This window comes from Danio aesculapii, chromosome 24 (genome assembly GCF_903798145.1).
Source record: "Danio aesculapii chromosome 24, fDanAes4.1, whole genome shotgun sequence".
Lineage (NCBI taxonomy): Eukaryota > Metazoa > Chordata > Actinopteri > Cypriniformes > Danionidae > Danio > Danio aesculapii.
In genome coordinates this window covers 22,389,061-22,403,473 of record NC_079458.1, presented here as the reverse complement: position 1 = coordinate 22,403,473, position 14,413 = coordinate 22,389,061, and the positions used below count along the sequence as shown (strand labels likewise).

The 14,413-nt window shown below is 37.4% G+C and overlaps 1 protein-coding gene across 4 annotated transcripts in view; it reads left to right on the top strand.

Annotated features, from left to right (window-relative positions):
• The first annotated feature begins 10,017 nt into the window (after positions 1-10,017).
• The window catches only part of sulf1 (sulfatase 1), a 73,127-nt gene continuing 68,731 nt past the window's right edge, over positions 10,018-14,413 (top strand). For 2 of the 4 annotated variants that reach the window (XM_056450259.1, XM_056450258.1), the window contains exon 1: positions 10,020-10,322. The gene's annotated coding sequence lies outside the window, so the exon portion shown is untranslated. Of the gene's footprint in view, positions 10,323-14,413 lie in introns of all 4 variants that reach the window. The other 2 variants (XM_056450260.1, XM_056450261.1) reach the window with 2 other exon arrangements.

The window sequence follows — 14,413 nt, the reverse complement described above, 5'->3', positions numbered from 1 at the left end:
AATGGTTTACACACACAGCATTGTTGGTTTAAAAAAAATCAAACAAACATGTTGCACTACTACACTTGATTTACGTTTTATTGTAAAACAAAACAAGAAATTAAGTGAAAATCTGAAATATTTTATGGCATACTTGAAAAAAATAAAGATGATTTTGTTTTCAGAAATGTTTTATTTTGTTTGTTTTTAAATTAATTAGTCTTACACTTCATATTTTCAGAATCTTTCATAGTATTTGTTTTAATTCCGGTCCTTTTATCATAAACTGACATATCAACCATTTGGTAGAGGTTGATATTTTCTAAATGATTGGATGTGCTGGAAAAAAAATGCATTGAGTGTGTTAACTAGTGACATTAGGAGTTAAGAAATGCAATTAATTATGTTACGAATCAAATCAGTGATAGGCCATAATTTGAAAAATCACATGTATTTAAAGGGGTGGTCTATTATTATTTTATAATAATATTAATAATAATAATAATAATAATGATAATAATAATTATTATTATTATTATTATTATTATTATTATTATTATTATTATTTTGTTATTGTTGTTGTTGTTGTTATTATTATTGTTGTTATTGTTATTATTATTATTATTATTTTTGTTGTTTATTATTGTAGTTGTTGTTGTTGTTGTTGTTGTTATTATTATTGTTGTTGTTGTTGTTGTTGTTGTTGTTGTTGTTGTTGTCATTGCTATCATTAAGGGGTTATTATTATTTTGGTATATTCAATTCTTAAATACAGTTTGTGAACTTCCTAATTCTATGAATCCCCTTCCTCAAAATATACACAGTAGGCTCTGATTGGTCAGCTGGCACAGTGCATTCTGTTTTTAGGTTGCTCTGTAAAATGTTCATGCTTAATTTAAATAAAAGCATTAACTTTGATTTTACCTTTGTACCACACCGCTGCTTCCATTCACCAAAAAATGTTTGTTGACTTCCAGTTTCTGTAAAGGCAGTCATATTTGCATTCCGCATATATAAAAGGTCATATACTGTATACAACATCAATCAAATATAGCCTATTGGTTATAATTGCATATGTTTGTTTGTGTTTGTATATATACGCAGTTTCAGTTGTGGAAAAAAATGTAACGGCTATTTTTGCAGGATTTTGAAATGTTGCGTATGTAAAAGATATTTTATATGTATATGTGAATTTGTTTATTACATGTGAACTTGTATGTTCATATATACACATATTTCCATGCATCAGATATGGAATGGTCTTTATCTGCTGTTTGTTGTAGATTTTAAGTTAATATATATTTTGATGGTCCATTTTGAGTATTAGTAGACTGACTGCTTAATATTTGTTGATACTGCTTCTTCAACAGACATTTAACTGACTATAAGGTACATGTCAACTTGCACTAACCCCAACCCGACTGTACTTATAATCTAATGAGAATTAGATGGCATGTAGACGCAATGTAACTTAAATTCAACAAATGGACAATCAAAATAAAGTCATGCACAGTATGATATGCAGTGAAATGCTTTCACAACCAATCGTGACTTTAGAATATTAACAACAGTAAAAAAATAACAATAAGAATCTAAAATTATAGATATATATATGCAAAATATATGATAATAAATGAACTTTTAAATTGAAATAAAACTTTGAACATTTGAAATGAACTTTGTACAGTGTTACTTTAATGTTGTTGTTTATGCTTAACCAGCAACCTTACACATGAACACAAGTTCAGAAAATGAAAGTGTAATGATAATCGAGGCCTTTTTAAACAAGGTGAGCTTTGTCCCCAGATGTTTCACCTTTTTTATCTCCTCTCCCATCCAGAACTGTCCGCCCTCACTGATGCGTTCAGTCATTGTTTTCTACATTGCCCTGAGCAGAGCCTGCGAGGTTGCGTGGGGGGCAAACATGATCAAGATAACCACACACACCAAACACAAATTTGGTCTGTCAATGAGCCGCTCGCGACATGCTTTAAGGGATTAGACTCAAGCAGCCATTTCAGGATGTCCAAGTGCGGACAGGGCCTCCTCACATGAGGATTTGCCTTTTCTGTCTTGTTCCTGCTTTTCACCTCTGGGCCTGAGAGGATTAAACCGTGCTTCCGGACGCAGAGCATTATTTGTCTGAGATGAGAAAGCTGAAGGAAGTAGTGAGATCTAATGGTCCCTAAAGACAAATATCCGAGCAGATTTGCTATAGTTTACTGAAAAAGTGAAGTTTCTTTCTAGGGTGAGTAAAAATCCAAATTATGTCCACCAAATGCCCCAGATTGCTTATATTTTAGGGTCTCTTTCACAAATGCATTACAAAAAACTACACAATTAAATTGAGTGAGGGTTTAAATGCAGGTATTAACTTACAAAATGGACAACAGTATTTTTTTTAATTTAATGTTTTTGCTAAAGTTGATTTTTGTTGATTTAGAATTACATTTTCATAATGCCTTTAATAGTTGAGCCCAAATATGATGGAGAAGAATTGTAACTCTTGCTTTTTATGAGGTCCTTAAAGTCTTTTTTAATATATTACGGTAAATATGAGCCCTCGGTGTATTACACCATGTCCTAACTACATACAACATAACACTTGACATTGAGAAGTTGACTTATTACATGTTGCAAAGCTGTTTTTAATGTGTAAAATTTACATTTTAGAAAAGGTTTCTATTTCTGCAATGTCTTGACTGGAACAACAGCATAAACTACTATGAATATGACCAACTTGGTTGATTATTCTGTGCTTTTTTTTTTGGTGTTAAATGTTACCAGTATGAATTTGAATAGCATTTTATGTGACATTTATTGCCATATTGAAAGTGACCTGATATCTTGAAAATAAAATAGCTAACAAATGTACACTCACCGGCCACTTTATTAGGTACACCGTACTAGTACCGGGTTGGACCCCCTTTTGCCTTCAGAACATCCTTAATCCTTTGTGGCATAGACTCCACAAGGTACAAGGAAATATTCCTCAGAGATTTTGATCCATACTGACAAGATAGCATAATGCAGTTGCTGCTGATTTGTCGGCAGCACATCCACGATGCGAATCTTTCGTTCCATCACATCCCTAAGGTGCTCTGTTGGATTGAGATCTGGTGACTATGGAGGCCATTTGAGTACAGTGAACTCATTGTCATGTTTAAGAAACCAGTCTGAGATGATTTGTGCTTTATGACATGGTGGGTTATCCTGCTGGAAGTAACCATTAGAAGATGGGTGGTCATAAACGGGATGGATAATGTCAGCAACAAAACTCAGGTAGGCTGTGGTGTTGACACGATGCTCAATTTGTACTAATGGGAACAAAGTGTGCCAAGAAAATATTCCTCACACTATTACACCACCAGCAGCAGCCTGAACCGTTGATACAAAGCAGGATGGATCCATGCTTTCATGTTGGTGATGCCAAATTCTCACCCTACCATCCAAACTATCTATCCTACTAACTAACACACCCTACTATCTGTCGCAGCAGATATCGAGACTCATCAGACCAGGCAATGTTTTTCCAGTCTTCTATTGTCCAATTTTGGTGAGCCTGTGTGAATTGTAGCAACGGTTTCCTGTTCTTAGCTGACACTAGTGGCACCCGGTGTGGTCTTCTGCTGCTGTAGTCCATTTGCTTCAAGGTTGGCTGTGTTGTGCGTTGAGAAATGCTCTTCTGCATACCTCTTCTCTATTGTAACAAGTAGTTATTTCAGTTACTGTTGCCTTTCTATCAGCTCAAACCAGTCCGGCTATTCTCCTCTGACCCCTGGATTCAACAAGGAACACAGAACTGCCACTCACTGGATATTTTCTCTTTTTTTTTTTAATCATTCTCTGTAAACCCTTGAGATGGTTGTGGGTGAAAATCCCAGTAGATCAGCTGTTTCTGAAGTACTCCAGTGATAGACCATAATAAATAGACCAGCCTATCTGGCACCAACAACCATGCCACGTTCCAAGTCACTTAAATCACTTTTCTTCCCCATTCTGATGCTCGGTTTGAACTGCTGCAGATCGATTAATGAGCGTTAACAAGTAGTTGGACAGGTGTACCTGATAAAGTCGTAATAATGAGTGTAGTTTGAAAATTAACATGTGAACAATAACAAATGTCACTCCACACATACTTACCGACGTAAAAGTCCTCTGCTCTTTCTCACCTATCTGATGGTATGATATAAACTTGTCTGCTATAAGTACAGGATTCTTTTTTTCTAGCTGAACCCCAAGATTGGTGCCAGAGATCAGATCAGGATTTTCATTTTATATTCAGCTTGAAGGTTTGAGAAATGTGGTTTATCTTGCAAGTAGATCACCAGATTAATAAGAATTAAGAGGCTCCTCTGGCCTTCAAATTCCAAACAATAGTAGATTCTTCGTCATACTGATTTGTGACCATTCATGTGACATATAATGTTGAATATGACCTAGTTTTATGTTGTCTCATTCCTAGAGTCTTAGAGGATGGGAGTTTTCTTGTCCTGAAGGAATTCCTTTCTGTTTTCCGCCCTTCACTCTGACAATGCACCGATTCAAAGCCTGTTCCATTGGAGATGGTGGTTCACACTAATGACCCTTGCTTGAGGTGCCTTTTCTGCAGTGGAAGAATGTTGCAGAGCATTTCTCTGTCTCTTTTGCAGCTGCTTCCCATCTGCTATATATGCAAGATTAGTATCGCTTTACTCTTACATGTGGGGCTTCCATAGGCTAATAATTTACACATGCTGTCATGCCACACTGTACTTTACTGTTTCTTTGGCTCTGAGATAAGAGCAGTGACACAGCCAGAGGGGACCATGGGATCTTGGGATTCTTGAGTGTCACTAAATATGCTAGGGGCTTACAAACCACAGGGCAGTCTTGACTATAGCATGTCCCTTTCACCTAATACATCACTGTCATCATTCAAAAACCTAAGACCAATGGTGTCCAAACTCACTCTCAAAGGGCCATTGTCCTGCAGAGTTTAGCTTTATTCCTAATCAAACACAGTACACATCTCTTCAGACAAACTAAAAACTTTTAAAAAAATGTGCGGGAGCTAAACTTTGTACAACATTGGTGTTCCAGGAGAAGAATTGGCAAGGAAATATAGAAAATGTATGTACCTCTGAGTGCTATGAACCATGTAAACCCTTTTCGGACACCACTCTCAGTGGCAACGGTAGGCTTTGCACCCCCACTAGACTTAAATGTACGCCCTCACCCCTCAACCCCCCCTACCCACTTACTATGACCCTGCCCCTGGTCAAAACAACATCGGATTGGAGATCATGCAATGTGACCAGAGCCTGACAGCAAGGCAGTAGAGACAATGTTGGACATATTGGAAAAAAGCTGTTTACACCTGGTCACTTCTTGCTTTTTTCTGATCTGATTGGTGAAAATGTTTCTATTTACATTTGATCACTTAAATGTGCCTCTGTTAAATAGATATGATTCAGATTCTATGCTATATGCAAATTTTACTCTGTTATTTGGTTATTTATATGAATCTCAAATGCGTTTCAGAGGACATTCGCAATTACCCATTTCATGATTAGATGGCTATCCGATCAGAAAAAGTGAATGGTGACCAGGTGTAAACAGCCCAGGCTAATTGCCTTCACTACATTTATTACGTATTCCATGGGTTTTATATTTACATTATTAGTTCCATATTTCAATCTAAGGTATCCTAAATGATCCTGTTGGTCATTTAGTCCACTGGATTCTCCGTTTACACTGAGTTTATGAAATGATTTATAAACATGGTTGTGCCAATGTTTCAGAAATGCTAATGTACTTAACCAAGCAGGAGTTTTCTGGCCCAACGTGACTGAGGGGCCCATATTTCAGATCCAAATGATAGTTCTGATAAAGACTGCAGAGGAAATTACTTCTATATTCAGTTTCAAGCTCGACAGGCAAGGAAACCAATACATCGTTTGAAGTGGTAGTCAGTAAGTAGCCATTGCACTCGTTCCCTGATTGTATATGGCAGCCATGTAGCCTAGCAGCTAAAGTAACACTCTTTTCCAACAGTTGTTTCAGGTTAAAGCTGAAAATGGTTATTGCCTGGGATCTGGAGGCATTTATAGTTACTTTTGTCAACGAAAGTGCATGACAGTACTCTTAATTTTTCTGGCAAAAGGAACTGTCCATAGAACGGTCAGTCTGGACATATGCGGACAATTAGCTTGAAGTTAGCTTCACCTGATCTGAAGCACAGAATTGTTTTGACAAGAAATAAGTGTAAGTTGTGTCTAAGCTAAGCAGTTGAACTGCTATTAAAACGTGACCGATCTCTAGAAAAAGTTTCCTTACATTAGCAAGTTTGCTATTACTAATTATTAAGTTATAGTCAGGCATGAATCCCCTCTGCTTTCAGTAAAAATTACTGGTACCGATATGCAAATAGTGGTTTAATGACATACTGACAGTATGTAAACATACTTCGTAATAATGGGGCAAATTTACTCCAATTTAAGTTTCAATGATTAGGGTTCCACCCTATAGTTATTGGTTGATTAGAGCCAATGACACATGGTACTTGTCTGTATAGTGATAATTGCGTTAACTAGCAACCCACTTTGATGTTGAATCTCAAAGAACTGTGCTGACGAGCCTGACAATGGTCACCGCTGTCTGAGAAATCAAAGTGGTGCAATTAGTTTGCAATTAGCTTAATAGTTTACCTTTTGATCTGTGATGTCCTAGTCTGATGAATGACATTCAATGATGTCTCCAAATAGCTATTGAGTTTTGGTACATCCAAAGTGAATTTATTTTTTTTTTTTGATAGGCTTTGTTTTTTGACACCTTAGCTGCAGCTTGGCAATAAATATGTGGATATTTTAGGGTAGTGATGGAGTTATTTTCTGAGATCAGAGCATACTTGAGGTCAAAGCATTAGGCAGCTGACTCTATAAAGTCTTTGATCCAGAAAACGGCTGCATTGCACACGTGCTTTTGGCACTCGACACTGTGGAAGACAACACCGCGAATGACATTTTATGTTTAGAGCTTGCGCTCACTCTCCCTCTCTCTTTGCCCCACTGGCCCTAAGACACCAAATCTCATCCAAGCATAATGAATGAGACAAATGAAGTAGGCCCCCTCCAGCTGATATACACACACAAGGTTCTCGCTGCACCTGTGAGCCTCATTTAGGTTTGTAGAAGAAAGAGGGCCCTTGCAGGGGTTAATTCTGTGTCTCTCTTTTGTATGTTGGAAGGGGGGCTTTTTTGATTTTGCTCTGCACAGCCTAAGTGACCTCCTGCAGGGTCTTTAGGCTTTACTGACACAAGAACAGCTCATAGTGTCCTATTCTAGAGGCCTCAAAAAACGTAGTTCTAAAGATCCACAAAGATTTTGTTTCATCCTATGAATTCACAAATAACCAAGGTTTTCTTGAGATCTGAGATAGGCTAGTTTATAAGTAAGTTTACCTAATCTAATCTAGCTAAGCTAATCTAAAACTCTATCTTAGATTAGAAAACTTTATTTCTTGTCAGTGATCATCTTGTCCACTAGAGTTGTTCACTACTTCTCTCCTTCAAAGGCTTTTAGAAATTTCTGGGTTTGGGGGTTGGTGTCCGGCTTTGGGGTTTGAGGTGCGGCATGTACTAAATGTATACTTGTAAGGGGGTGGGGTCACACTTTGTGAATTCAGTCAATCTAATTTGAGCTCTTCCGCTGAAGCCCTCATCCCTTTTCCCCTTTTCCAAACCTCATGTGAACCAAGACCGGGGGTTTCTCGTGCTCCTGATGAAAATAGTCTTTGTTGTCCTTAATCTAATATCCTGCGCATTTAAACAGCAGTGAAAACAAGAATCCTGCAAAAAGTATCTGTTTTCACCTAGGAGTTCCGCTGAATGCAGTGGCCGGAAAATGGATAAGTTGCACAACAGAATGCAAATGGCATTAAGTCATGAAGAATGCATTTTGCTGGAAGTTAAAACATTCTAAAACCATGTTCTGATTACATGCATGAATAGATTGATAGAATAAGGAAAACTCTATTACAGCAATTACAGTGAGTGGTATTAAGCTTGAATCTCATTTCCCCCCACTGTAAACATTAAGCTATATCAAAACTAATGTTTTGCATTGTGCTAGTTCTTATCTGTTTCTCAAGCCTCTCCTGAAACTGTCATCAATCTAGAATCCCTCTTAGATCTACATTAGCACAAAAGAAGGTGAAAGTATTAAAGGACAGATGATGTTAGCCTTCTATCTGGCTACTTGAGTAGAGTACGTGATGACGCTCTCGTCTTGTTTGTTTGATTTAAGGCTTTTAAGGGGTTTGTCAGGAGTGAAGATTGATCAGTGTTTGAGTTTGGTCTGGCCTAACTGAAACTTTTACCAGGTGTGAAAGCAGTTTTAAAGAATGCTAATAGGTCACTTACAGCCTTTGTTTTCATTTCCTCAACTGATGAACTTAGTTGCCAAGATAGTGCATAATCATGGTTAGCATGTTTATTGAACTGTGGTTTCATAAAAGACAGGGCATTTTCTGTTGATGTTCTACTAATCTGAAGATTAAATGCACTTAAAGACTGCTTTTGGTTATTGTCTGCACCAAATTCCAGCAGTTTTAGCAGTTTCTTGTTTTAGTTGCTAAACGATTAGTAGCATAACTACACTGTTAAAAAAATCTGTTATTTTAAATTTTTTTCTCACAGCTAGGGTGCCGGAAAAAAAAGTAAAATAAAGGGCCGATAAATTACAGACATTTACCATAAAATAACTAACGGTAAATTACAGAAATTTCCTAAATTTAAATTCCAGGTAAATTTCTGTAATTTACCATTAGTTATTTTACGGTAAATGTCTGTAATTTACCCGCCGTTTTTTTCCGGCACCCTGCTGCCGGAGAAAAAAACCCCACAAAATAAAGATTTTTTTACAGTGTACTTTATCTGTGTTTGTTTTTTGTTTATGTATACATTGTCCTGCAAATTTTGGATTTAGCCCTAACTAAGCACATTAAACATCTCTTCAAACACTAACAGACATTTTTATTTATTTATATACTTGTATAATTTTTTGTGAAAGAAGAAAAAAGTATGTATGTATGTATGTATGTATGTATGTATTTATGTAAGCATGATGTATGTACGTATACATTTTTTTTCTTATTGACAAAACAAAGCCTGACAAATAAATTATTAGACAAATGCAATTTTAAGTTGTGCAGTATTGCATGGTATATAATCCATCAAAAATATAAGTTAATTAATTAATAATTTATTTAAATATAAATTTAAAAAGGTTTATTGTTATATTGTTACAAACATATGTCAGTTAAATTTGTCAAACATTTGTTGACACTTTTGTATTAATGTTAATTTTAAAAGGAATCGTTCAACCAAAGATTACATTTTTAAATATTTGACACTGTTTTATTGTTATCTTGTAAACTCATCTGCCATTAACACTAGAGAAAATACTCAACTAAACTAAAATACAACAGTAAATAAGGCAGCAAAACTGAATATTCAGTCCAACTTTTGAAGCAGTTTAAATTCAGCACAGCAAATGACAGTAGCTGAAATAAATGCAACTAAATAGCGCTAATGATCCCGGGCTCAGTCTCTTATCTCTGTAAAATCTGTTTTGCTCCTAACTTAAGGCAGTAGATTGCGAAGGACAGGAATGCTGCTGAGACAGCTGAAGATTTATAACAGGGAGGTGTGAGTTGGGCAGATGTAACAGTGAAGTGCAAACAGCAGGGCATTGTGGTCGATGTGAAACTTTACTTCTTTAACTGACCACGCTCTCTTTATGGCACTTCTTTCCTCTAGGCTTTATAGGGTACTACAGTACATTACAACTAAATGTGCAAGTGAGATTTGAGGAACCCCAGGCTGCTTCTATGGGATTCCTGTGAGCTACAAGTGGCAACATAACTGTTCAGAGACATGCTGCTCTCCCTCCCTCTCTCCCTCATTCGCATTCTCAGTCCCCTCCCTCCTCTTCTCCTCTCTCTCCTCCCTCTCTCTCTCTCAAAATCTCAGGTTACTGTGGCTGGAGTTTTAGACATCTCTGACTAGTGTTTCCCTTATGTCCTTGTCCCTGCCTCCAGCCTGGGAAGAGCCACCCAGTACCCTCTCTGATTGGACTGGGTAGTTTGTCTTGATGCACCACTGTGCTGAGTGCTGGAGGACGTGTTTCAACAGATGGTTGGGGTTAGTGTGTGTCATCACATTGGAGAACGGATTAGAGGAGGAAGGTTGTCTTCCAGGAGCAGTGTGGTCCCCACAAACACTCCGAGGAGCTCAAGAGCGAACAACCCACAGCAAGAAAGAGAGAGAGAGATCAGCTTCATGAACAAGACTGACATCCAGGTAGTAACACTTCTGATTCACACTCTGTTTGTTTTTCCTTGGAGGCTTGGGGATTTTTAGACAATCTGCAATGGTTTTTGGCTGTCTCATTTGGAGAAGCCCATGTGAAGCTGAAGTGCTGTCAGGCTTGGGGTTCTGAATAAGTGATTGTGGTTTTTAACTGATGCAATGTGTTTTGCATGATATGCAAGTTTTAATGAAGCATTTAATTAGATTTTGACTGCATGAATATGACTTAATCTTTTGGACGTTTGTATATGTTTGGTTGAGACTGAGCCTGCACATGTTGCCGGCAAACACATTCAGTGGTATGAGTTGTTTAAATTAGTTGTGTCTTGCGTTAAGTAGCATTAAGAACATCTCTTAGACCAATCTGCAACATATGCAAACATAGTGGCGACTCCAAAGAAATCATGTCACAAGTTTCACTCAACTCCAGTACACCAAAAAAAGAGAGACCTGCCAATAAAGAACTAGATGTCTAGCATTAATGTGTTGCTCCCGGGCATGTATACAGCGTGAGGTGTTTGCTGAGGGGACTGTACAGCTATAAGGCGAGGGGGCAGAAGAATGATGCCAGGAATGCCACAAAGACAGAGTTGTGTGAATGATGTTTATTTACACACATTAATCAGGCATGTCAACATCACTCACTCACTTGCACGCTGAAATTCATTTGAGAAAACCACAAATACATCAGCACCGGTGTTGAGATTTTACAATGAGGGCAGTCATTACCAGTGACGACTACAGGACTTGAATTTAGTTCTCATTTAGTGTGTTTTCATTTCTGTGGATTTAGTTATGCCTTATTAGTTAATTTTTTTTTTCCCACTTTAATTTACTTAGTGCTTGAAAAATCCTTTGAGAGTTGATGCTCATGCAGACGTTACCTTTCGTTGAATCAATTTAATGCACAAGTGGATTTGATTTAATATGAGTTTGAAAATGACCTTGCTAAATCAATCTTGATGGGTTGCATTAGTTGCCCAAAAGGGCTGTTATGGCATCTTTTATATGAGCTGTATGTAATTAGGTGTTGTAGCTGTGAGGTCTTTTGGGAGATCTAAACTAAAGCCTTGTTTGAGTTTAAAAGCAGACAATACCCTTGACCTGAGCGTTCTTTGCAAACAGAACCATGCCGTAAATTTGTCAAAGTTCTTCATTAATCATTTACACCAGGTGCAATTAGTTTTAAATATACAAGCCTGTTTCTAATTTATCTGTTTCTTAAAGTTTGTTGTTTCAAACCTGTATGATTTTCTTTTGTGGAATATTGTCCCAGTCAGTCTTATTCTTAAAGTGGTTCCAGATTGTCCAAAATAAGTAATATATTAAAGTGGTTAATTCATCTTGTGCACTATACTCCAAGTCCTCTGAAGCTGTGTGATAGATTTGTGAGATAAATGGATCAAAATTGTGGAGCTTGACAGCCTGGATCCTTATTCCATTACCTCACTGGAACACAAAAGTGTAAATATTTCATATCTCTTTTCCAGATAACGAAAGACAAACATGTTTGGAATGATATAAGGTTGAGCGGATTTTCATATTTGGGTAAACAGATACATCGTGCTGCTTCCAGCATCTTTGACATAAAACCACAGCAATCTCTCAAAGTCTAAACAGTCGCTGCAGCTGTTGCGAATAATTTGCAGTTCTAGATTTGGATCTGCCAACACTAATATTGTTTCAGTAGCTGTTAGGTCTTTTGGCGAGTTTGACCGGGGATCAGCTGTACCGTGAGTGTGGGACCAGGAGAGAGCTTGAACTCTACGCTCTGCATGTGTGTATGAGATACGTTGGATTCATTTTGAAGAACGACTATGGGGATAATTTCTGTAATGTTCAATTTAGATTTCATTCTTTGTGTCAGTATTCATACACTGTGATTTAATATCCTGCCTGGCTTCTTGGTTTTCCTAAAACTTTGGACATGTGTTAAGTATTTAACCCCTGCCATTTGTGTTCACTTACCGGCTCAAATCAATAGCAGCGGGAAGCCTTATGCCACTGCGCTGCATGGCTCTTGTGCCGTTTATAAAATGCCTCTTTGGCTTTAACTAGTCGCATATATTCGCTGCTGTTCTGTCAAACAAATCACAGTCGCCAGGATGCTGGACATTTAACAGCCCGTATGTATAGTCTTTTCTGTCAAGTGCTGGAAAAATGGCAGCATATGTAGGTGACCACTGGTGCCAGCTGTTCCCAAGATCCTCTGAGGAGCACCATTGTGTTAGTCACACAGCCATTCCTACCACATGGACATTAAAAGTCTTGTTTAGATAGGCAGTGAGAGGAAATTGAGCCACACTGTCTAGTAGCTGTTTATCTCGGCTTAATAATAGTGTTCCTGCAGGAAGTGAGGTGATAATTTAAAAGGGAAGGATGGTTGACATCATTGCTATAATTGAGTTGACAGGGTTTTAGTATTATGTTGTTTTGCTTATCTGTGGCTCATGGCCTGATGCTGTGCTTTAGCAGTTCTCTGAATGTCCTTGGTCTCCTTTCATGAAGGGGAGTCATGGTAGTTTAGATGATCCCTGCTGTTGTTAGTACGACAAACTAATGAAAAACTTTGTTAGAGTAGGAGCTCTCAGTAGCGCCCCCATGTGCTTGAAGCGTGTCATGCTTTTGGGCCAATTTACAATGTATTGGGTCACATTACTCCTGTTCTTCAGCAAACTCATTGGTTACCTGTTAAGTCACGTATCGATTTTAAGACTCAGCAGTACATGGGCTAGCTCCTGATTACATTTGTGTCTCTTTCTACACCCTGCTCGCTGTCTTTCCTCTGCTTTGTAACTCGCCTTGTTCCAGCCATGTTGCAGACTTAACACCATGGGTGGTATGGCCTTTTCATACCGTGCAAAGAATGCATTACCTATAACCATTAGGAATGCCGGTTCTTTGGATTTGTTTTAAGAAGCTTCACTGTAATTTTATTCATTCGTAACATTTTGTTATGTATTGTCTCTTTGCTGTTTTGTTGTTCCTTGCCTTGTTGAGCTTTTGAGTTTGAGAAAAGTGCATTACAAATAAAATGTATTGTTATTATGTAGGCAAATCTAGTGTAAAATGCAAATACACTGCAGACACCACTCATCTTGCCAAATTAGAAAACCCATTTGGAGAATCTCCAGGCAAAATAACAGTTCTTTGAGGACGGTATTCAAAATCCTTGAGGCAAGAGGTGGGACTCTATATTAAACCTAAGGTTAATGAGATGCCTTAAAACATATAGTAACCTCTGATGGAATCAAGAGGTTCTGGCAGAGTGGTTGTCTGAAGAACTCCAGATGGAATTTTCAAAAATTTTATTTACTTTGATCCCCTTCCTAACAAATCAAAAAAACGCTCTGGAGTTAGGTGTTAACTATTAAGCCGCCTTTCCACTGCACACGACAAATGACAAGCAATAGACTGGAAGTCATTCATTTCCAATAGAGAGTAGTGCGGGAGCTGCATTAAGTTCCGATCATCTCCGTATGTGGAAAACTCAGATCCAGTTTGAACAGTGGATCCGTTAAAATATTTGAACTCCTGCAACTTGACTGTATGCGACCGGCCGATGTTTTCCATTGTTGTCCAAGCAGGTCCGTAATCGCAAGATGAGAAATAGTAGTTTTTTTTTCGTTATTTTTTTGAATCAGAAAAAAAAGTCTATATATATATATATATATATATATATATATATATATATATATATATATATATATATATATATATATATATATATATATATATATATATATATATATAAATTCTATTAATAAATAAGTAATAAAAATACATATTTCTTAGCCGTTTATGAGTTTATGGTATTCAGTCATTCATTCATTCATTCAACCATGGTGAACGCACAGAGAATAAAGGCTCTTGCTTGTGCACTCATTTATTTCAGACACCACGAGAACAGCTTCTCTCCCATGGTGCACGACAAAACTGAAAATTCTGCGCGACTGCCACAAGGGGCAATATTCCGACAGTCGTGTCCGAATGTCATGTGCAGTGGAAGGGCAGCTTTAGGCTTTCTTGAACATTTGGTAATGTAACAGATCCAAATTCGTGTTATTTGTTTTACGAGGTTC